This window comes from Anomalospiza imberbis, chromosome 4 (assembly GCF_031753505.1).
Source record: "Anomalospiza imberbis isolate Cuckoo-Finch-1a 21T00152 chromosome 4, ASM3175350v1, whole genome shotgun sequence".
Taxonomy (NCBI): domain Eukaryota; kingdom Metazoa; phylum Chordata; class Aves; order Passeriformes; family Viduidae; genus Anomalospiza; species Anomalospiza imberbis.
In genome coordinates this window covers 33,030,914-33,052,055 of record NC_089684.1, presented here as the reverse complement: position 1 = coordinate 33,052,055, position 21,142 = coordinate 33,030,914, and the positions used below count along the sequence as shown (strand labels likewise).

At 43.7% G+C, this 21,142-nt stretch overlaps 1 protein-coding gene across 3 annotated transcripts in view; it reads left to right on the top strand.

The window, feature by feature from the left end:
• Positions 1–6,142: 6,142 nt before the first annotated feature.
• The window catches only part of WDFY3 (WD repeat and FYVE domain containing 3), a 154,764-nt gene continuing 139,764 nt past the window's right edge, over positions 6,143–21,142 (top strand). For 2 of the 3 annotated variants that reach the window (XM_068187835.1, XM_068187832.1), the window contains exon 1: positions 6,143–6,659. The gene's annotated coding sequence lies outside the window, so the exon portion shown is untranslated. Of the gene's footprint in view, positions 6,660–7,215; positions 7,236–21,142 lie in introns of those variants that run through there. The other variant, XM_068187834.1, reaches the window with a different exon arrangement.

Sequence of the window (21,142 nt, the reverse complement as noted above, 5' to 3'; positions counted from 1 at the left end):
GACTTCCCAGGAGGGAAAGAGGAGTTCTGCACAGCCACAGGAGGGTGCCCAAAATGCACGGGTGGAGAAAGTGTCCGGCCTTGCCCCTGCTTTCTGAGGAGGGTGCGAAGCCGCTTAACGGCAGCGGGGCGTTGTGACCTGCCTGTAGCCAGGGCCTGGGTCGTGCTGGCCCTGTACTCAGGGCACGTGTCGGCACCTTGCAGCACCCTTTGTCCCCAGGAGCAGCCCCACCCAGGTCCCTGTAAGCAGGGCTGGGGAGGCTCCTTTAGCCAGGTGACAGGAACCAGCGCTCCCGGGCCCTTGCAGGGGGCAGGTAGAAGAGTGCCGTGCCGCAGGACGCGGTCCTGACTTTGGCGCTGCTTTGGGCTGGTGCCACCTCCCTGGCAGCCTTGTTGAGGAGGCTCCCGGGGCTCCTGCAGACGGCTGTGTGCCGTGCTGCTCCGCGGCTGGGCTCTGGGCAGTCCCTAAGTGGGGCGCAGGCCAGAGGCTGTGCTCTGTGGTGCTTGTTAGTGGGTGCCGGGCTGCAGGGGGTGGCCCCGTAAGCGGGGTTCTGTGCATCCCCTGGCCTCGGCGGGCGGTTGGAGGGACCCCCTGTAATCAGGCAGGTATCCCTGGCCCCGGTCTTTCAGAGGCGTGGGGCCAGGAGTCATGGGGCCAGGCATGTGTCCTCCCTGTCCTGGGGACTGGGCTCGCGGCCCCTCGGGCCCCTCGGCCTTAGGCCGTGAGCTTGACTGCCTGACTCTAGAGTCTGGTTCCTGTTCTCCGTGGCTCCCTGGGTGTGGACCGGCCTGTAAGCAGGCTGTGGGTCTGGGAGCCTTTGTGCTACCTTCAGCTGGCAGCCTGCTTGGGGCGCCCGCCCCGTTAGTGGGGAGCGCCCCGGAACTGGAGAGAAGGAGCCTCCTTAGGCCTTGGGGACCAAAGCCGCCCTGTAAGTCGGGGCCAGGGCTCTGGGGCCCCGGGCACTTTGCAGTCCAGGCAGCGGCTTGAGCCCCCTGTGAGCAGGGGCGCAGCCTCTTGGCCGCTGCTTTGCATGCCCAGCTTCATTTGCCACAGAGGGCCCGGCTTCCAGCACGGCGTGGGACTGCGTCGGACGTCGTGGTGGTGAGTCAAGCTGAACTTGGAGGCTTTTGGGTAGCTGGGGGGCTGCGTGGGTGGTGGCACGAGGATCTCGCAGCGGGGCTGTTGGGTGGCATTCCCTTTGGGAGCTGGAGATCCTCAGGCCTGAGTGTGTCCTCGTCAACCTTTGCAGAAGCCGAGGGACGGCGAGGCAAGAGCGAGCTGGAGGAGCGTCGTCTTTGAGCTCAAGAGTGGGACGGCGAGGCAAGAGCGAGCTGGGGGAGCGGCGTCTTCGTGCTCAAGAGTGGGATGGCGAGGCAAGAGCGAGCTGGAGGAGCGGTGTCTTTGAGCTCAAGAGTGGGATGGCAAGGCAAGAGCGAGCTTGTGAAACACTCTGTGTTTATAACTGGCAGTGTGTATGTAGAATTTTGGCAGAATTATTTACGCAGAACTGGAATTTTTTGCTTTTGTTGTTTTTCTTGGGTGGGCCCTGTAGCTTGTCTAAGCTTGTAACACTCTCCCAAATAGAAACAAGAATCGTCTAACGTGATTGTGTTTTCCGTTATTAACATTCAAGGATCATTCCGGCCTTTCCAGTCACCATTTGAAGTTTTGGAAGGATACCTTCATGGGCAAGTGAGAAGGTATCATTGCCGCCAGGATACGTACAGGATTTCCCAGTTTCTAAAGATACATTTGGAGCCCTGAAGTCCAGTTTGTAATTGTAGAGCGACGAAGTTTCATGCAGTTCAAACTTAATGGGAGCTGAAAATTTCTCATGTTTTCTTTTGTTTTATTCTCCAGACAGCAGCAGCTTCTTTCACTTTATTAAATCTGAGCAGTTGCACTGTGTAGTGCTTTGTCTCATTGAATTCTCTTATCGTGTGGGGTCAAGTTCCTGTGTTTCATTTATGCAGAAGACTCTCCTCCTCCTGCTTGTGTTTCTCGTCCTGTTACAAATCCTCCGTTCGAAATTTAGTAGATTTTTTTCCAAAAGCTCAAAGTCTGAGAGCTGAAGGTCTGAGTCCCTAAATTCAGGTGCTGAGACTGTGCTGAGCTCTTCTCCTCCTTCTGGTGAGGTGCCCTGACTGCCAAGGATAATTGAAGATGGGGACTAGAGACATTGGAAAAGCAAATGCAGAGGGGTTTTAGGTTGGGTCAAAGTTAAGCTTTTTAAAGGCAGGCACAAGTGCACTCTGCTGCAAACAAAAGAAGTCTTCCCCCTTGTGGATATTCTCAGTTCAGTCAGAGAGAAAAAGAGAAGGTTTTCTAACCAGGCGAGAGCCTGTGAGACACTTGGGAAAGAATGTAAATAATTCTCTAATCTATCTTGTTGTGCACATTGTTTACAGAGAGGTTCTGCCACCATGCGTCGTTCAGTGCACACCAATGGTGTGAGATGTTTTTACACTCAGACCATTGAAATTAGTTCGCATGATGTTCTCTATAAATAGAGCGGTGCATTTGAAATAAATTAGAGTTCATTCTCTTGCCTTCAACTTGGAGTCTTCTCGTGACTGTCCTGCTCTACGGCGACACCCCCTCCTTTCCCGTCTCTCCCTTTTCAGATAAATTTCCTTTCTTTTTGGATAGTCTATTTGGAAGGGTATTGCATTGTATGAACACTTTTTCTGTTTCAATACAGAAGTGCTCTGATAATATTTCAAACTTGGATCATTTAAGTTAGAAACAATGTAATCCCAGTTCCTTCCAAAAATATGCATGTCTTTGTGCCTAAATTAAAAGTGCTAAACCTAAATACCTGAGGTTTTTGTCATCTTTGGAATTATAGATTCGTTTTGGTGCACATAGCATCAGTGCTGCATTATTTGAAGAAATAGTGCTGGTTTTCACATCTATCAGTGCATAGTAAGTTTTCCACATCAGACTTAGAGCAGAACACAGTGGAAAAGCAAGATGGCTTCTTAAGATTTGGTGTGCCAGGCACTTGGAAGATTTCACTTGGAATAGGTACAGGTGTTTTTCTCCTTGTTTGTGGACCTAGAGTTGAATCCCCAGGCCACCACCAACTTTTTTGTTTTACAGTTGCCTTTCAGGTCTGACTGGGCAAATGAATTATTAGAGAACTTTAGTGTACAATTAGATCTCAGTAGGTTTTAATAAGAGCTGCCCAATAATTTTCTCAATAATAAAGTTCTTTTTGGAGTACTCTCAAAACTTGGAGATATTTGCTCTTGTCATGTGTGTAGTCTGAGACAGCACTGCAGATATAAATAAAATCCTCTTAGAACAGTGGACAAAGAAGCATAATTCAAAGGTAGCATGGCCCCAAACACTTGCATATGTTAAATTTCAATTTGAAACATGGAGTGTGTCGGGGAATGATTTGTGGGTGCATCATGAAAACAGTGATGTTATTGCCTCAGAAAATTGCATTAGCTTCAGAAATTGCTTTATTTTCCCAAGATTTCAGTGGCATAACACAAGCAGGAAAAAGCATTAGGGCAACTGGCAATATACAATGAAAAAAGAGTATTCCCAAATTTAAGTGCATTCCATTACACACCCAGATGTTTCTTATTAAAACTATGTCTTCGTCCTAGAGGCCACCTTTAGGAGCGTGTGACCCCAAAAAAAAGCAAAAATAAATCATTACATCTGTGAGCTCTCTGTGCTGATGTTTAGGTTTGTAGTTGGTGTTCATGCCATGTCACAAGCTAAGTGAGTGGCAGTACTCATATAAAACCAAACCTGTTTCAGTGTCATGTGAAGGTTAGTCAGAATTTGAGGAGCAGTGGGTTGCAACCTTCTGATAAAACTGTTTGGGTAGATCCAGTCAAAATCCATATGGTGCAAAATGTGAGGTGGGAGGAGAAAACTGAATACTACCTTTATCATCCTAGCATCCTTCACCCCTGGGTACTTAGGTATAGGCTCAGGCCTGCTCCAGTTTGCATCCAGCTGCCAGAGGCCTCCTTCAGGCCATTTTTTTTCACCTTAAAACCAGCTGGCAAACTGCAAACCCTGTAATTGCAGGGGTAAAGCTGGAGAGAGATCATCCTTAGCAGAGCTCTAATAGTTAGAGACTCTCCCAAAATGAGGGAAGTTTCAGGTACTACCAAAGCAATATTTGCTGGAGTGTCTTTGTGTTCCCAGGTTTGCACAGAACAGCCTTCCTGAAGGATGCCAGGACTTGAGCCTTTCTCTGGCTTTCCTGTGCACTGCAAACAAGAGCATAGTGTTTACTTTGCTCACTGCTGGTCTCTGCAGGGAGAGTTAAACAGAGAAAGTGCCAGAGGTCCTGAGTTCCACATAAAACAGCAGGGAAAGGATGGGAGGCTGCAGGGGAAGCAGCAGTCGGAAGTGGGGTAGCCCAAAGCAGCCCAGATAAAGCTTCCTGAGGTGGTGTCACTCAGTGATACCCAAGGGCAGGAGCACCCCACCGCTGATTTCCTTCACAAGAAGACATTTTTTCACTGATGGGCTGAAAAACCCCATTAACTCTTTCAGGCTTAGGAATTTTTCTTACTTTTAGGCCTTCTAAAATTTTGGACACGTTTTCTACTTAAAAATATTCAGCTATCTTAATTAATTAATTAATCATTATGAGCACCGTACAGGGCTGGCCTTACAACACAGAAATCCAAGTAGGTTCTGGTTTTGCATCTAGAAAATCTGCATGCTCTGGGCCTCTCTTCTTCATTTATAAATCAGGCAGAAGAAACAAGAAAAGTCCCATGAACTCTCTGGTCTCGGTCAATTCACAAGTCCTCCGCCCTGGCGAAGGCTGTGACTAACTACTATAGAGTAGTCCTCCTGAGGGGAAAAGACAGACTACCCCGTGGACTTCCCCGGTTTCTCCTTTCCCTGTTTCCTCATTGCCTGGGTACCCCTGGTTGCTGCGCCCTTTACCCTGGAGACCAATCCCCTCTGCGTAGCCCTTAGCTCCGCACCCCACCCCTTCCCCTTCTCAAGATGCCTGCAGCAGGTGGTGGTCCTCTTTCTCCCCGGGTTCTTCAGCCGTGCTTCTTAGGAGCTGAAGTAGTGCTAGCAGCACTCAAGACATCTCTAAGTTTTAAGCACTTTTACCCATCCGAATAGGACCAGATAATTTCCACTGCCAGCTGAACAGCAGAACATCAGCCAGAAAAAACATTAAGTGCATTTACATGTTTGATGCTAAGGGTCAGAGAAAGAAGAGTGGATAAATGGTGTTTACTCCATTTATCCTGAAGCACAACAGAGTACACAGCTTCCTTTAATAAGCCCCTGTAGCACAGGTAGCACAGGCAAGAGGCGATGGTCCTGGTTCCTGGTGCTTGTGATAATTTGCCAATGAAACAGAGGTCTTGGATGGTTTGTGAATTATTTATTGCAACTTTTACCCCTGCAGCCAGATTCTCCAAACTGCTATTTTGTTTTTTCAATGAAGGCTTCAGAAGGGATTTTGTAAACAAAAAAAAATACCCCAAACAAAACTGCTAGAGAGTGAAAGGCTGCTATCAGCTGATTTCTTGGAGGAGGTAAGTCTATAAGTGATTGGAAAAAGGCAGAAGGATATCTGGTCACACTCGTGTGGACACACCTTTGCACTGCTCCTCAGGAGTGTCCAAGTGTGTGAAGCTTGCCTCGGGATTGGTTACACCCTGCACTGTGTGCCCAGCCCGAGGCTAAACCGATGTTTTGTCCTGCAGACAAAAAGGAGTCCTTCGGCTTTGGGAATTTAACATGAGTTCTGGATTAAGTAGGAAAAGGATAACTAATTCTGTTTAAACATTTGGATCATACAGATGAGAGTGGTCTTTCAGCACAGGCATACAATCCTCTTTGTGGTCGGCACTATAGATATCCAGTGGACTTTCCCTACACGTACACTTGACAAAGAGCAAAAGGGAAAGTACCTCAAGCCCAGCTCAAGGGTGGGTTATTTACTTCGGTATCGACCTGCACTCCCTTTCTCATCGTACATCCAGATCCCGGGACGGCTTCCCGCGTGTCAGCTGCTCAGGCCTGTGGGGGCAGGGCAGAGGGGAGAGGACACGGGCGGTAAGCGCTAAAGGAGTGGGAATTGCCAGAGAACGGGGAGAAGCCAAACCCACCAAAAAGTAAGATAATTGTAATAAGCCCCAGAACTAAAACGCGGGCCCGCGGCCTGCCAGGACCAACCGGCCCTCCTTGGGCGGCCTCGCCGGCCCGCGGGAGCGACCGCAGCCAGCCGGGAGCAGTGGGAGGAGGAGGAGCGGAGGGAGGAGGCAGCGCTGGCAGCCGGGCGGGGAGGGGGCACGCGGCGCCGAGGAGGAGGAGGACTAAGATGGCCACCAGCTGCCGCGGGGAGCGGCCCCGTTCCCTCCGCGGCCCCCTCGGCGCGGCCCGGCCTTGATGGGGCCGGGACGACCCCGGCGCCCGGACGGTGCAGCAGTGGCGGCGGCGGCGCCTCCCGCCGGAGCCCGCCCGGGCGGAGCCGTCCTCCCGGCCCGGCCCGCACCGCCCGGCCGCGGCCGCCGCGCCGCGTAACCCCCCGAGCCGAGCCCTGCTCGCGGAGAAAGAGCACAGCGGAGAGAGGAGAGCGAGGAGGGACGGACCGCCCGCCGCCCCCTTCCCGGGCCGGCACAGCGGCACCGCCGGGACCTCGCTGCCCCCCGGTGAGTGCCCGCCGACGCTGCCCATCGCCCTCCGGGCCCCGCCGCTTTGTTTCGCCGTCGGCGAGCCTGGGGAGACCCGGCGCCACCTCAGCCCGACCGCAGGCCCCGCTCCCCGGGGATGCCGAGCGGCCGGGCCGGGCTGGAGCAGGGGGCGACGGCGCAAATGCAGGGGCGGCCGATCATTGTCACTGCGTGGGCACCCCCCTTCCGACTCCAATGCAGGGGCTGTGCCGGGGCCGCGGCGAAGAGGGGCCCGGGGGTCGCGAAGGAGCCCCGCGGGCGCTGGGCCGCTCCGGCCGCCTTTGTTGTAGCTGGGGCGGGCGGTTTTCCCGCGGGAGCCCCGGCGGGGTGCGGGAGGGGCCCGCCGGCCCCAGCCCTGGGGAGGCCTGCAAGGGAGTGCGGAGGGGGTCGCCCCGGGCCGCCGCGGGCACTGGGTGGCTCACAGACCGTGGGTGGGGTCGGCTTTTCGCCCCCGCGTTTTATTTTGATTTTTCATGCGGGTACTGATCTTGGCGGCAGCCTCGAGCTGTCGACCCCGCGGTGCTGCAGGGACATTGAAGTTACAGAACCCGACAGGTTTGTCCCCAGTGCGTCCCTGGGGACAGAGGAGTCGTGGTTCCGGGAGGGTTCGGAACATGGTGTTAGGGGGATTTGCGGGGTTGGTCAAGTACCTGCTCCTTGTCTTGAGCGTCGTTTTCGCCCTGCACTTCTGAGAGGTGGTCCACGCAAATGCCCAGGTTTGCAGAGGCCTATCAGTAGTGCTGGGTATTGAAACCTTGTGTGATGTTCACCTTGAAATATTAAGATTATAATTTCTAGCTGTGCCTGCATAGCAAAACACTTATGGAAGAAGTGCAAATGACTAGATGTATTTATTTTAACCTGTAGTTTCATGAATGATTTAACATGAAGTTTTTTGGCTAACTAGAGTAACTTGCAAGGTTTCAGTGTAGACCTGTAAGTCCTGGCCTTACTTAAATGACTGAATTTTGGTTTCTTGGTAATGCAGTTTTGTGATGAGGTCTATGCATGTCCACTTATTGGACCATGAAATTTTATTACAAAGAGCAAGTGGTGGGTTTCTTGTTAAGGGAATTAATTTTTGCATGTTGTAGCTAATAAAAGTTATTTTTCTTCATCAAAGCTGGGTTGCTCCCTGATGCCTGTGCATGCCTTTGTGCCCAGTTATGGCGGTACAGCTGTAGGATGTTCCTGAGCTCACAGACTCCTATGGATCCAGTCAGGCTCTGCAGAGAGCCAGCTTGATTGCATCCTTGGCACATTTTGGTGAAAAGCTAGCAGTATCTTGAATTAGGCTACGTGAACAAATTGTACAGTCTGTATGATCTCGCATTTTTGCAATATCTCACTCATCCTGTGCAATCTTGGTAGACATACAGCATTTGAAGATACGAACTTAGCTGCTGTGAGACCTGGTCAGTGGCAGTAAGCTGGCCAAGTCTCTTTCTTTGCTTTTAGGTTTTATGTGGGCAGGCATTGTGTCCTGGAAATGTGTCCATGTTAACGTGGCATTGTGCCTTTGTTCTGTTTTTGGACTCTGAGTGGGTGTCTCCTCACTATGTGGAGTGGGTCTGTTGAGCTCGGTTGGAGCCAGCTCTGGAATAATCAACACCATTGATAGCAAGGTGTTTTGGGTAGAAGAATCCCTCAAATATTAGATTGGAGGATGGTGCATAGTATTCTTCAGTTTGGTATGTGTTTGCTAGGAACTGTACACATTTGTTTTTCTAGTTTGTTGGGCAATTTTAGGCTGCTAGACTTGGAATAAAAATGTAGTATGTTCTGGGTTTTATGGTCATGCTGCATCTCTTAGCCAGCTGATTATCTAGTTGAAGCAAGTTAATCACGGTGCTGCTGTGACTTAGTATCTTCAGCACCCATTTGAAAATGTATTACAACATTTCTATATCAAGGTTTAAGTAAGGGTTTGGTGTGTCCAGTCAATTGTTTCCAGTTCAGTACATCAAGATCAGCTACTTGTTAGTACTGCTACCACACAGTACTAGGAAAGAGAATGGGACTATGGGAAAAGAATCTTTTTGTTCAAAATGGTAACAGGAAGATGCTAAATAAAAAAATAATTATAGTTCTTGATAATTTCAGCCTTGACATAACAAGGCTACAGTATCTTGTTGCATCTTGGCGCAGGAGTGGTCTGAGAAGGTGGTCTGACAGCCGTCTATGTGGCTATGCAAACCTTGGTACTTAACTCTGGTTTAGTGGAGCTAAACTGGCAGAAGTGTGCAAGGCAAGCAGGTCTTCAGGATGTTTTGATGTGTGCTGTTGTTAGAGGAATTCAGCAGTGTGTTTCACATCCACCAACTTTGCATTAACTAATTCACAGTTTTCCGCAAGTGTTCTGTGGGATTTTTAGCGTTCAGGAAACTTCAGTGGTGCTTTATGTGCAAGGAATGGGGGTGAGTGTGGGCAGATGTTCCACTTACCCTTTGAAATGCTCAGGACTGTCATGAGATTGTTTGGAAACTTTGGTGTTGTAACATGGTGTTTCACTTCCCAAATGTTGATATTAATTGTTCCTGGCTGGGTTCTGGGCATTCACTTGGCTTTCTGAAGATGTGCTAAGCTAAAAAATGTAAAGAGAAGACCGTGATTCCCTCTCCGGTGATTAAATTGACAGAGGACAAATCTGTTCATGTTAATTACCAGTTTTGTTCATGTCTGTAAGTGATTTTCAGTCCCTATTACAAAATAGTGGAAATACTGTTTCAGCAGTGGCCTTTGACTTACAGGACTTCCTGCCATGAGGAAGTCTTATGTCATTTGTCCAAAATAAACAGATTTTGAAGAGTGCAGATGAAGTATGCTGTGAGAAACCATACATCTAAGTCACAATTTACCCCCTATTGCTTGCTTGCTGTTCTGATAATTACTGCCATGAAGTCTATTCTTATGATATGTTACTAGAACGTAATTTGCATTTTGTAATGGGAAATAGAATTTTCTGTTGGTCCACAGTACAATTTCTGGATATATGTGTAGGTGGAAAACAAATTATTTTCTCATGGCTTTAATACAGAAGCTTTTAACTTCACTGGTTTCCTTCTTCTTTTTTTCATGCTGGTGGTGTTGCTGATTGCAATAGTACACTATTGAAAATGTCCAAGTTATGACAAATACTTAAGAGTATTAGTTTCTTTGATGTGTTTGGAATGCTGGTTGCTTTAAAAAGTGCTTTTTTGTTACTTATTTGTCCTAAGTGACCAACAGTTTGAGCCTTTAAATCTTCATGTGTTAAGGGACTGAGGTGCATTGCAGTAAGATTATCATATCTCCTTAACTTTGTCAGTTTGTTTACATTTCATTATAAAAGAGTGAAACTGGTTCTCTTGTTTTGGAGACTTTCATCCTGCTGCTCCACTGTTCATACGTTGTCCAGGCTGGGGAGGACATAATTATAAGGTCCCTGTGCACATTTGTTTAAAGCCACTGTCCCGCAGACAGTATAGAAAGTGCTGCCATATCCTTTCGTTGGGTACGAAATCCTGCTGGTAGGATGTAACATTTTAACTGAAGTAATTGGTGGGGAGTTGAGAGCAGCTTCTTGGCTCAGGTGACAGCACTGTAAGCTTTGCAGGACTGAGTATGCTTTAGTGGTCATCCATCCTTGAGAGCATCTGTTTGGCAAGCAACCCATGTTTGATGAGGCAATAGTGCAGGCTTTGGATTTTTACTCACATCCTCTGTTCTTCTGGATATTATAGGTAAATGTGTACAGCACCTCCCTGGTACAAACAGGGACTTGGTGACTGCTCTGAGGACTGAATAGCAACATCTTGCTGAGGAGGCCATGGCATGGTCTCAGGTGCTGGTGTCACTGTTGGGGGAGTTTTCGTATGTCGGCTTTGAACGCTTGGCTGGTATCAAGGCTTTCAAAACAAGTGCTTTGTCCAGTCCAAAGAAGGAAGAATAGGTCTTGTTTCTTTTCTGTTTGCTTTGCTCTAAGTATACAGGTGTTTTTTTTTTTTTTCCTTTAAGTCTTTTGTGAGTGAAGATTACCTACCTCGTAGATTTTTCCCATGAACAGCTCTGGGGCAAAATTTTCTGATTTTTGTTCTGTGTGGAAATGTTCAATTGACATGATTTTTGACAATTCTGCTGATGTTTTTGAAATTTTGAATGACAGTAGGGAATATTTTTGTCTTTTTTTTGTGGTGTAATTTTTTCTTTTTTCTCTCCCTACCTGTTGAGCAAAGCTGTGATAGTGGAAGTAAAACTGTTTTGAGATTTGGGGAAAAAAAGTTTGATCTTTCTTTGGAATTACTTCATTCCGGTGAGAGCTACATGCCATCTTTTGGGATCTTTCTCGTGTGAGGGAAGAGGGATTTGACTGCTTTGCTGGTTTTGGTGTTTCATCACTACCCTGTGATGGATTTCTGCCTGTCTTAAGCATGTGACTTGTAATGCTTCTCACATATCACAGAACAGGAACAGATTTGCAGAACTTGCACATGTTAAAAAAAAACCTTCTGAAATTTCAAATGTAGTAGAACAGTGTTGTGCTAGGAAAGAGGGAATTCTCTAGGAGCCATAAACAATAAGGGATGTTGAATGGTATGAAGGCAAGTGTGGCTTCTCATTTCTGGGCAAATTTTAAGAAATGTCAGTGAAAGATGATATGGATGTATCTGAATTATAACAATCAAAAATGCCATAATAAGATCTTTAGTTCTTACACCTTCACAAATATTATTTTTCCATGTGTTTTTATTACAGTATGACATGGAAAAAGCTTTGATCAGGTTGGCTAACCTAATGTACAGACAATAATAAATTTGGACACACATTCAAGAAGTGGGTTTTCCAGGTGGCTTATTTCATTCGTTTCTCTCTCTACAGATTTTTTTTTTTTTTTTTTTTTTTTTTTTTTTTTTTTTTTTTTTTTTTTTTTTTTTTTGTTGCACTGGAAGCATGTAAGACATAAATTCCTGCTTTTTCAGGCTGGGTGAGTATTCATCAGTTCCATGGGTAACTTAAGTTTCTTTTTCCAATTCTAAGACATCTACTTTAGAGAAGTCAGACCCATTTAACTATAAAGCTGGTCCCTCTATTGAATCATCTATTTTCTTACTAATGACCATGACAGTTTTGATTTTGAATTTGCATTTGAGGAGTTGTAGTGAAGGATTTCAGAGTTAAGGGAGAGTTAGCAAAGTTGATCCTTATCTTAAACCAGCTATATCAAATAAGCAAAGGGGAAAAAACTCCCAAACCTTCAGAGCTGACAATTTGGTAGTGCAAAGATAGACACATGGCTAGAAGGAGAAGATACTCCTACACATTCTTAGGTGTTTTTGGTTTTTTTGGGGTCTTTCAATTTTGGAATGTGATGACTTCAGTTAGAGTGTAGATCAGTACCTCTTGAGAAAAATGTACATCTGGCTTTCTGTTTTACTGCAGCCTTTGTCAGAGTTATCACCATGCATTGGGTATGAGAGAGGAGCTCTACCTAGTGCTACTTTTTGTCAGTATCATTCTGCCAGGTGGAATGTGGGTGCAAGTGAACCACATTTTATGTTCTTATATTACCGGATGATTTATTATTTTAATCTGAAGACATGGTAAAAATAGCAGTGTTGTCCAAAGCAGGATGGTTTGATTTGTTTAAATAGGTGATGGGATGTTGCTTCAGAAAGTGGAATGTATTTGAATGCCATGGTCATAAATAGTGCTGCTTCTTATTCCTGGTTCTTGTTGAGAACCAAAATCTGAGCTCACAGATGGCCTGTAACAGGAAGAGGGGGTTTGTACAGCAGAAACTTCCTAAAGTTTGTGTTTGGTTATTTGGCACTATAAGCATATCCTTTTTTGGGTTTTTATGGGGTTTTTTTTTTTTAGTTTTGTTTTTTTAGGGTTTTGGTTTTTTTGTTTTGTTTTGTTTTTGGTTTTTTTTTTTGAGATAAAGGGGATAAGAAAGAGAAAATGCAGGGCTAAGCAAATGCTTAGGGTATCCAGAAGGTGTGTTGTTTAAAGAATACAGAGGGATAAAATATGCCAAAATGTCAACTTGGGTTGGTAATAAAACTTTCTAAAGACTTTTTAAGTGCTTGGATGATTGACAATCCTGAAAGGGAGAAAGATTGTTCAGACTGCCTTAGGTAAAGATCCCTGAGAAGGTTAATCAGATGTAAGTGCACTTGGCATAATGAGACTGAGCTTTTGTCTGAGGTTTATTAGACCATTGGGGAGTATTGGCCTGTGGTAGAGAGCTCTTCTAGGGGAAGCTTGGTTTTATGATATGGAGGCATCAGTTGCAGTACCAGTTCACATGATTCCTGCAGCCAAAGTGTGGTGAGCAGGGGGTGAGCAATGTGTGGAAGCAAGCTCAGAAATGATACTTAGGTTTAAGGGAAAAACCTCAAGAAACAAATTAAAAAACGCCCCCCAAAAGCACCAGCAAAAACGCCTAAAACAACAAAAAATCAAACTGAACAGTTGCCTGAGACAATCAAAGGAGTAATGGGACCCAAGAGACAGGAATTCACCACCACCTTGATGGCATTCAGAGTGCCATTGATGGTCTTAGGATTTGGTTCTGCGTTTGTATGCTTGACAAGGCTTGTTTACTTCTAATGGGATTTTAAAGAGGTCCTTGGGTCTTCAAGTGACAGCCAGGAACAAGATGAGGCTTTGGTTTGTATTTGCATGAGTGCACAGAGTAGAGAATGTATCACATGGCAGAATGACAGACAAAACTAAAGAGCTAAAGAGCGCATTTCTTAATGTAGAAGTTGGGCCTTTTGTTGTTCTCAGAGTTGAAATGTCATGGTGTAGGCCCTCAGTAGTGAGATTGGCTCAAGTTACAATTTTTAAAGCATTGAAAGCACAAACCAAATTGATTTCTTTTTTGATTTTGAGCCTTAAGCATGCAGTTGACATTTTTCCCCCGCAACTGTGAGGGTTACATCATCTTTGGAATCTTCACATGGCAAAATGCTTTGGGCTGGGGTGCCACAGGTATGAGACTGAGAAAGCTGTGATCAGAGCTGGTAATATTCTTGTCATCACTGGTTTCCTGTCTATTCAGGTGACTGAGGAGGAGTGAAATTTATTTTATTTGGGAGTTTCTTTGCACTTGCAGAAGAAAGGATCCCTCTCTGAACAGGCAGAAGTAAACATTCATTATAATTTTATAAGCAGTCATGTGGAATAGGCATGGAAACAGTTCTGGTATTGCATCACAAGTTAAATACTAATACTTGAGTCAGCAGTTGAGCAGTGAGCCGCAGTACAAATGTAAAAACAAAGTCTCTGTGGATATGGTCTAAGAGAATGATAATTTGCTTGTTAATTAGGTTTGCAAAAGTTTATTTTTAACAGTTCTGAGCAGTGAGCCTAAGCTAGTGATGAATACTTAATTTAGGTTTTGAGGGGTCATGAAGTAACAAGGGAGTATCTTTTCAAGCTTTTCATTGTTGGAGTGTGTAAAGGCACCATAGTAACATGTATTACATTGACTGTAGCAATTTCTGGAGACAGAAGTATTTTGCTTGCATTTCTTTCCAGCAACATAGCCATGCTCCCAGCAGTGTTGGATCAAGATAGGGGAGCTTCCAAGGCTTCCCTGCTCTCTGTTGAAAGCCCTTGTAGTTCAGCTGGTCATGTTTTTGTACAGACAGGACTCTGGATGTGCTGTATAAATAGCAGGAATTTTTTCAATTACTTGAAAGTGTCAGGGTTTATCCCCAGCCAGTAACCAAGCCCTATGGAGCCACTTGCTCACTTGCGCTGTACCTGGAATGGGAAGGGAATCAGAAGGGTAAAAGCTGGGAAACCTGTGGGTTGAGATCAATGCAGTTTAACAGGGGAAAAAAAAAGCCACGTACACAAGCAAAGTGAAACAAGGATTGGATTCCCTGCTTCCCATGGGGATGCAGCTGTTCAGCCTTCTCCAGGAGAGCAGAGCCCCATAATGGATAACCATTTCTTTGGAAGACAAACACCATCACTCCCCTTTCCTTCTTCCCCTCACTTTATATACTGAGCATGACTCACATAGTCTGGAATATCCCTTTGGTCAACTGGGGTCACCTGGGCTGTGTCTCCTCCCACCATCCCAGGCATCCTCAGCTTCCTTGCTGTTGTGGCTGGTACAAAGGGCAGAACAGGCCCTGTCTCTGTGTAAGAGCAATAACAAAAACATCTCTGTATTATCAACCCTGAGTTCACCATAAATCCAAAACACACCCCCATACCAGCCACTGTGAATAAAATTAACTCTACCCCAGCCAAAATCACGACATAAAGTTTCCTGGTATGAATTGGGATAGCCTACTGATCAGTTAAACCCTAAAGTTGTAACCAGTTTTTATTTCAGTAAAGCACATATGTGTATACTGTATGCTTCAAATACAGATGATAATATGAACGTTTAGGATTTTGTTTGTTTGGGTTTGGTTGGGTTTTTTTTTTTCTCCTTTTTAATAAAAGGAAGCAGAGGAGGTGTGTGTACTGCAAATAATGTACTTAGAAAAATCTTTTTAGTCTAGCTATGTGCCTTTCCATTGTGATCTTTCTTTATAGGAGGAGATTAATATAGTTGATGTTTTTCTGAAGTAGCTCAGATTGAGTAGAGAATATACCAAGGTGAGGGTTTAGGTTCCTCTGGCACAGACAGAATAATTTAAAAGATGAAAACACTCTTCCTCTTTCCTGTCTATCCTCTTTTCCATGATCCTTTGCAGGATAAAGTTGAACTTGCCACCTGAGAAAGGATAAACATTTCAAATGAAAACGTAATAGCACAAAGTCTGAGAATAAGCTTATTTAAATGGTTTAGGAAAAGAAAAGGACACCATCATGAGTAGATGTTCATATTGTGTGGAATTAAGCTTAGAGTTGTCTTGTTGGATTAAACTGAGGGTTGTGGTGCTGAGGTGGAAATCCCTGGACATGCTTGTTTGCATTTGAAATACAATGAGTAAGAAAGTGGAGAACCCCAAGCACTACAGAGTTGTAGTAAATTGAAATACATTTTCTTGACTTTGGTTCAACAGACTGACTGCTGCTGTCTCTGAATACTCATCTTTATTATGTGATACGAGGAAGGACTTATCTTAAATTTTAAGTTCACCTGGAAGAGTTTGAACACACCAGATAAATTTTGGTTGGAAAGGACATCTGTAATTGTGCTTGAAGCAGGACATTTGCGGAGGTTGGGAACATGGTGTTTAGAGGCCTGACTTTTTACAGAAAGAGGTAAGGGTATGGAACAAGCTTTTTGTATGCTATAAATAGCACATGAAAACATGGGAATATTTCATGTCCACTGTGAAGCCCAGTGGCAAATAGGCAGAGAGTGATGTTTTTTTTCTCTTCTGAAGATAGTAAGATAATTTTTAATGTGGTAGGCTATGAAAGAACTGGATATTTTACTGTAACTGGTTTTTTGTCTGCTTTTGGGCTTATAACTGGTCTGTTGCTCAGACTTCTGTGTTTGCTTTTGGAGTGGTGGGCAGCAGTGATGGGCCAGCAGCTGTGAGGTCCCGGCAGTGGCTGAGGGAAACCTTGTTGGAAAGTTAGCACAGCTTGCAGAGGGCTCTTACCTCTACCCAGGAGAAAGCATGCTGTTTTTGTGAATTTAAACAAATTAATTACAAACAAGTGCCCTTTGACCTTTTTACTTGGCTTAGGGTGGGTGTTCAAAGAAATGAGCCTGCACTTAATAGCTGGAGAAGGACAGGAGCTTGATCAAGAGCACCTTGACTTGACTGAAAGTTTGCTATTAACTTGGAACATGCAAAGAACATTGGTCAGAAGTCACATTTTCTTGTTAAAGCATTAAATAATGTTGGATGAAAAGTCTCTGAACAACCCATGTTTTTAAAAGAATTGCACTGTTTAGGGTTCATGAATGGCCTTGATATTTAAAGAAGAAAAGCAGGTGCACAGTGGTGCATTTTCTTACTAACGTATGAGAGACTCTCTTTGAGTAGTTTTCTGTATAAATATTGCAGGAAGATTGCTTGTCTGGATGAATGGAAAATGGAGGCATGATGAAGACTTATTTTTTTTCTATGCTATTTTCTCTTTAATTCAAGTATTGCTGTTATTTTTTAGTCTGGACAAGAGGTATTTGTTTGCATGTATCTTGAGTTTTGTAGAATTCTTTTCACCTTCTTTTTAATTTTGTTTATATGGCAATGTCCAGTTTGCCAGTTAACAAGCAAAAATCTACCAATAAAAAAGTAAAACCAGCAAAATAGATCCCTTTCCCTCTATTCCTAGTTTCTTAATTAACAACATGTAAGTAGGAGAAGAAAAACCCTAGTCTGGCAAACAAGACGTGATTTTGTTTTGATCGTTTTACTGTAATTCTTAGCGTATGGGTTAAAAATAAGTTGTGTTGACCTCCAGCTCTCTCCTCAGGTACTGTTAGAATAATACTTAGGCTGAGCTGTGTGGAGTGTATGTGCTCACAAATATTGCATTAATACTGATCCTTATTCCTCTCTTGCAGAAAGAATGTGATGTTCTCACCCTCCATTCTTTTTTTCATTGCTATGCTTAAGTATGTTGATGTTAGTTTATACCATATTTAATGAGTACTCCTGAGATGGGACTCTTCTAAGACCTCACAGAAAATGTTGAACTGGTCGGGGAGGATGATGGCAAAACTTCATGAGCTGAAGGCTTGTACTAAGTATGTAGGTTTGTACTACTGTCTCAAAATTTATACCTCTTAATAGGTTACTCTCGTTTTCCGTTTTGAAACGTCATGTTGTTTCATCTTGAATAATAGCTAGCCAAGTCTAAATTAATTTTTATTTCAATAAAAAGGCATGGTAAAGGAAGATGAGAGGAAGAGGTAAGGACAGAGAACATGGGCGTTCCAGAGCAATATCTGAAAAACATTTGTACTGGAGCACTATAATTACAGTACTTCACATCTTTTCACTCTATGTGGTGTCTTTTCTTAGTTGAAACCAACTGCCTTTTGAAGAAACTGTTGCTTCAGTGGTGATGATCAACTCTGGATGACTGTAATGGTTTTTTGAAGTAAGAAATTATTAACCACATAAGCAGTGCTGCAATTGTTGCAACATCTTTTATTTGAATGGAGGTGTCTATTTTAAAAAGATGTTCTGTGTTATTAATGGCTGTGACTTAAAGGAGAATCTTACATGGTTAATAATCTGTTCTCCTGGCCAATTACCAGTCCTAAGAGGTTTCATTTTCATACTGAAAGTGAGTTTGTTCACTTTCCAGTATGTGTTGTAATGCCATTATCTGCTTGGTCCAAGAGCCCTGAGCTGTATAAATATGATCTGCATGCAGAGATGACGACCCAGGCTCTTTTTAACTTTCTCTTGACCTTCAATAATAAATTCAGCTTTCAGTAATAAAATATATTTAAGTGTTTGGTAGTCATTTGTATTCTGGTTGCTCTTTTAAGCTATAAGAAGGCTGACCTTTAGATGTCTCAGAGTAGTCTGTTGGTGTGCTGGTTTATGCAGTAATATTTCTTGCCTGCTTTGAAACTTTCCCCTCCTTCCCCAATTCGTGGAAGCTTCCTGCTGCACCCAAGGGTCATGTAACTTATGTTGCCATGGGCGTGCTGGTTCTTTTGGGGTTTTTGTTCTATGTGTTCAGATACCTTCTTCCCACTCTGGTTTCTAGCACATAGCCATGCATTTGGAGGTACTAAAATGGGTGTCATTGGAAGGTGCCCTGTCTGCAAAGAGGTGCAAATAATTGCATCCAAATAATTGGCTCGTAATTACCATCTGCTCCTCCAGTGTGCTCATCCAGGTACATGAATTACTGGCTTCTGTTTCCTATATTAGCTGGTGTACCTTTAATGTGATTAAAGGGGGGTTGCTGAGCTGAAGGTATCAGTTTAATGATGCTAAGCAGCATGTGCCAGCTCTGGTAGTGGCTGAGTATATTCATGTGAAGATACCATGCTGATCTCAAAGTGATCAGTTTAATAATACACGTGAGATAGCAAATATAAATGTCTCTGAGAAAGATGTCTGGCAAATCTGAACTAATATAGCTTGTCTAAATAACATTATCGCAGTCACAATTCAGTATCAAAATGGTAGAAATTTAATTACTCAACCCAGTAGGTGAGGGCTTGGAGGGAGTTGGGGTTTTGTGTCTCTTCGGTTTGTGGGGCTTGGTGTTGGTTTGGTGTGTGTTTTTTGTGGTGCTATGTTTTGTTTTGTTGTTACCTGTGTGAGGGTTTTTTTTTGTTTAATTTCACCTCAATAGTTTAGGAATGTCAGATGATTTCAGAATATGAGGTCCTCCCAGTACTAAACCAGTTTGTTTCTTTTTGGCTTCCAGTGTGCTGGTTGTATTGTCAACAGGGCAGGGAGATGGAAGTGGAGACAAAGCAGTGCCATTTGTGCCACAGTATGTCTTGGAAGACAGATTCTCTTCTGAACTATCTTTATAGATCTGCAAGCTTAAGAAAATTGTGTTGCAATCATCATGCAATACACTTTCCCTCATTGTCTTTCAATTTAGGAAATGGCACTAGTCAGTCTCACTTGGACATAGGCAGGGATTTGTCCCTGCTTTTATTAAAAGAGAAAGTTTTGTTAAATTTAAGAAGGAATATTTCTTTTGTACTTTTGAGACTGTTTACTCTTCAGTCACCTTGAATGTTTATTTGTAGTCTTTGTTGCCTTCCTCCTTCATGTGGCTGGTTAGTGACACTTGTGCCCAGTTGGGCATTTGTTGCTTGGTGGTGGAGTTCTCCCTTTGGGCTGATAGAGGAGGAGGTGCTCTCTGAACATGCTTTAAAACATCAACATGGCTACAGGTTTTTCAGCCACTTGCTAGCAGAATGCTGACAAATCTGGACAGGCAGACAGAAGGAATGTGTCAGCTCACCACAATAAAACTTAGTTTAGTGACCCATCTCTGTTTCACAGTTAGTGTTTCTCTTGCGGTGTTTGTTCTTGTAAGTCTGGCATGTAAGTGCTACTGTTGCTCTTGGGAGTGCTTTAAATGAAACAAATGCATTAATTCCCTTTCCTGGCCCAGTGAGTTTGGTTTGTTGGTTTGTTTGTTTGTCTGTTAATATTTTGCTCTTGCAAAAAATGCTGCTTATGAGGGCAGGCAAAGGAGAGTTGTGTGTGTATGTCTGTGCTCATTTACCCAGTGTGCTGGTTTGAGAGATTTTTTGGAGTCTTTTTTGTGCAGCATAATCTCAATTGCATGACGATCCTGATCTGCTATTGAAAGAAAATTATACTCTGTGGACTTTCTGCAGGTGTGTTGCTGATCCAGACTGCTGGGCTTCTGTTTTAAAACAAGTGCTTTGGAAGCATGCCAAAATATGGTTTGGAAAAAGATTGTTACAGAGAATTGCTCCAGTGTCCTCCTGGAAATGCATCAAAGCAGGGCAGAAACCACAGATAGCAGCGCAGGCCTGATGCACTTGGACCCATCTCAAAACTTGCTCCTCCTCTTTTTTTTTTTTTTTTTTTTTTTTTAATGTGGAGACCTCATTATCATTAAAAATCAAAGGGAGAATAAACTGAAGACTGAATAGATTTTTTCCCTCTTAATTGCTTCTAGTAATTTCAGTTCATCTAAATCTAGGATATCATTCATGTTCTAAATATTATTGCTTTTTTTAGACAAATAATTTTCTGGGTTTTTTTGTTTTAGCATATACATGTACAGGTAATTTGGGATCAGCATAATTGTTTCTAAGTAATAGAATCTGGAATGGTTTCCTTTTGTCCATAGGATTGGTGATCAGTGAGTTAACTTCAGTTTTATGCAAGATATGTAAATCCTAAAGCCTAATTATGTTTTGTGTTAATTTCTTGTTGACTAGGATGATGTAAGGATGAAATTTTTGTGGTTTTTGCTTTTACTGGGCAGGAAAGTTGTCAAGACTTGACAGGTTCAGGAAGTGGTATGTTCTTCTTTGCTTTTTTTTTTTTTTTTTTTTTTTTAGGCCAAAGCACAGTAAGCTTTGGGATTTCCTAGATTGTGCTACTGACAAAGCAGGCAAAAGCCTACTAATGATTTAAAGAGAAAAACAAATGACAGTTATTTTCATTACTTTATGCTATTGTTGCCTTCATTTTTTGACCTTCTCCAAAACTAAGCTTTATGGTTATAAAGCAGGAATAATCAGGTCTGAAAATCTGTGTTTGAGGTTCTCGTGGTTTAAGGAAATAGGTTTTCAGGACTGATGTGTCCAGAGAATTGTAGTCCATCTTCCATTTTCCATCTCGTTCATGTCTTCTGGATCTTTTTTCCTCCTGCATCCAGAACTTGCCTGCCCAATTTTGTAATTTTTTTCCAAGTCACTGATAATTGTCTTCTGGGTTTTTTCCCTCTTTCTTTCTAGTTTGCTCTTTTCTCCCTTACCCCTTTGAAGAAAGAGATAGATTAAATGTAATGGGGAAGATTTTTCAGGACCTAGAATGAGCCTCAATTACATTTGTGAAGCCTGAAGACAAATTACCAGGATG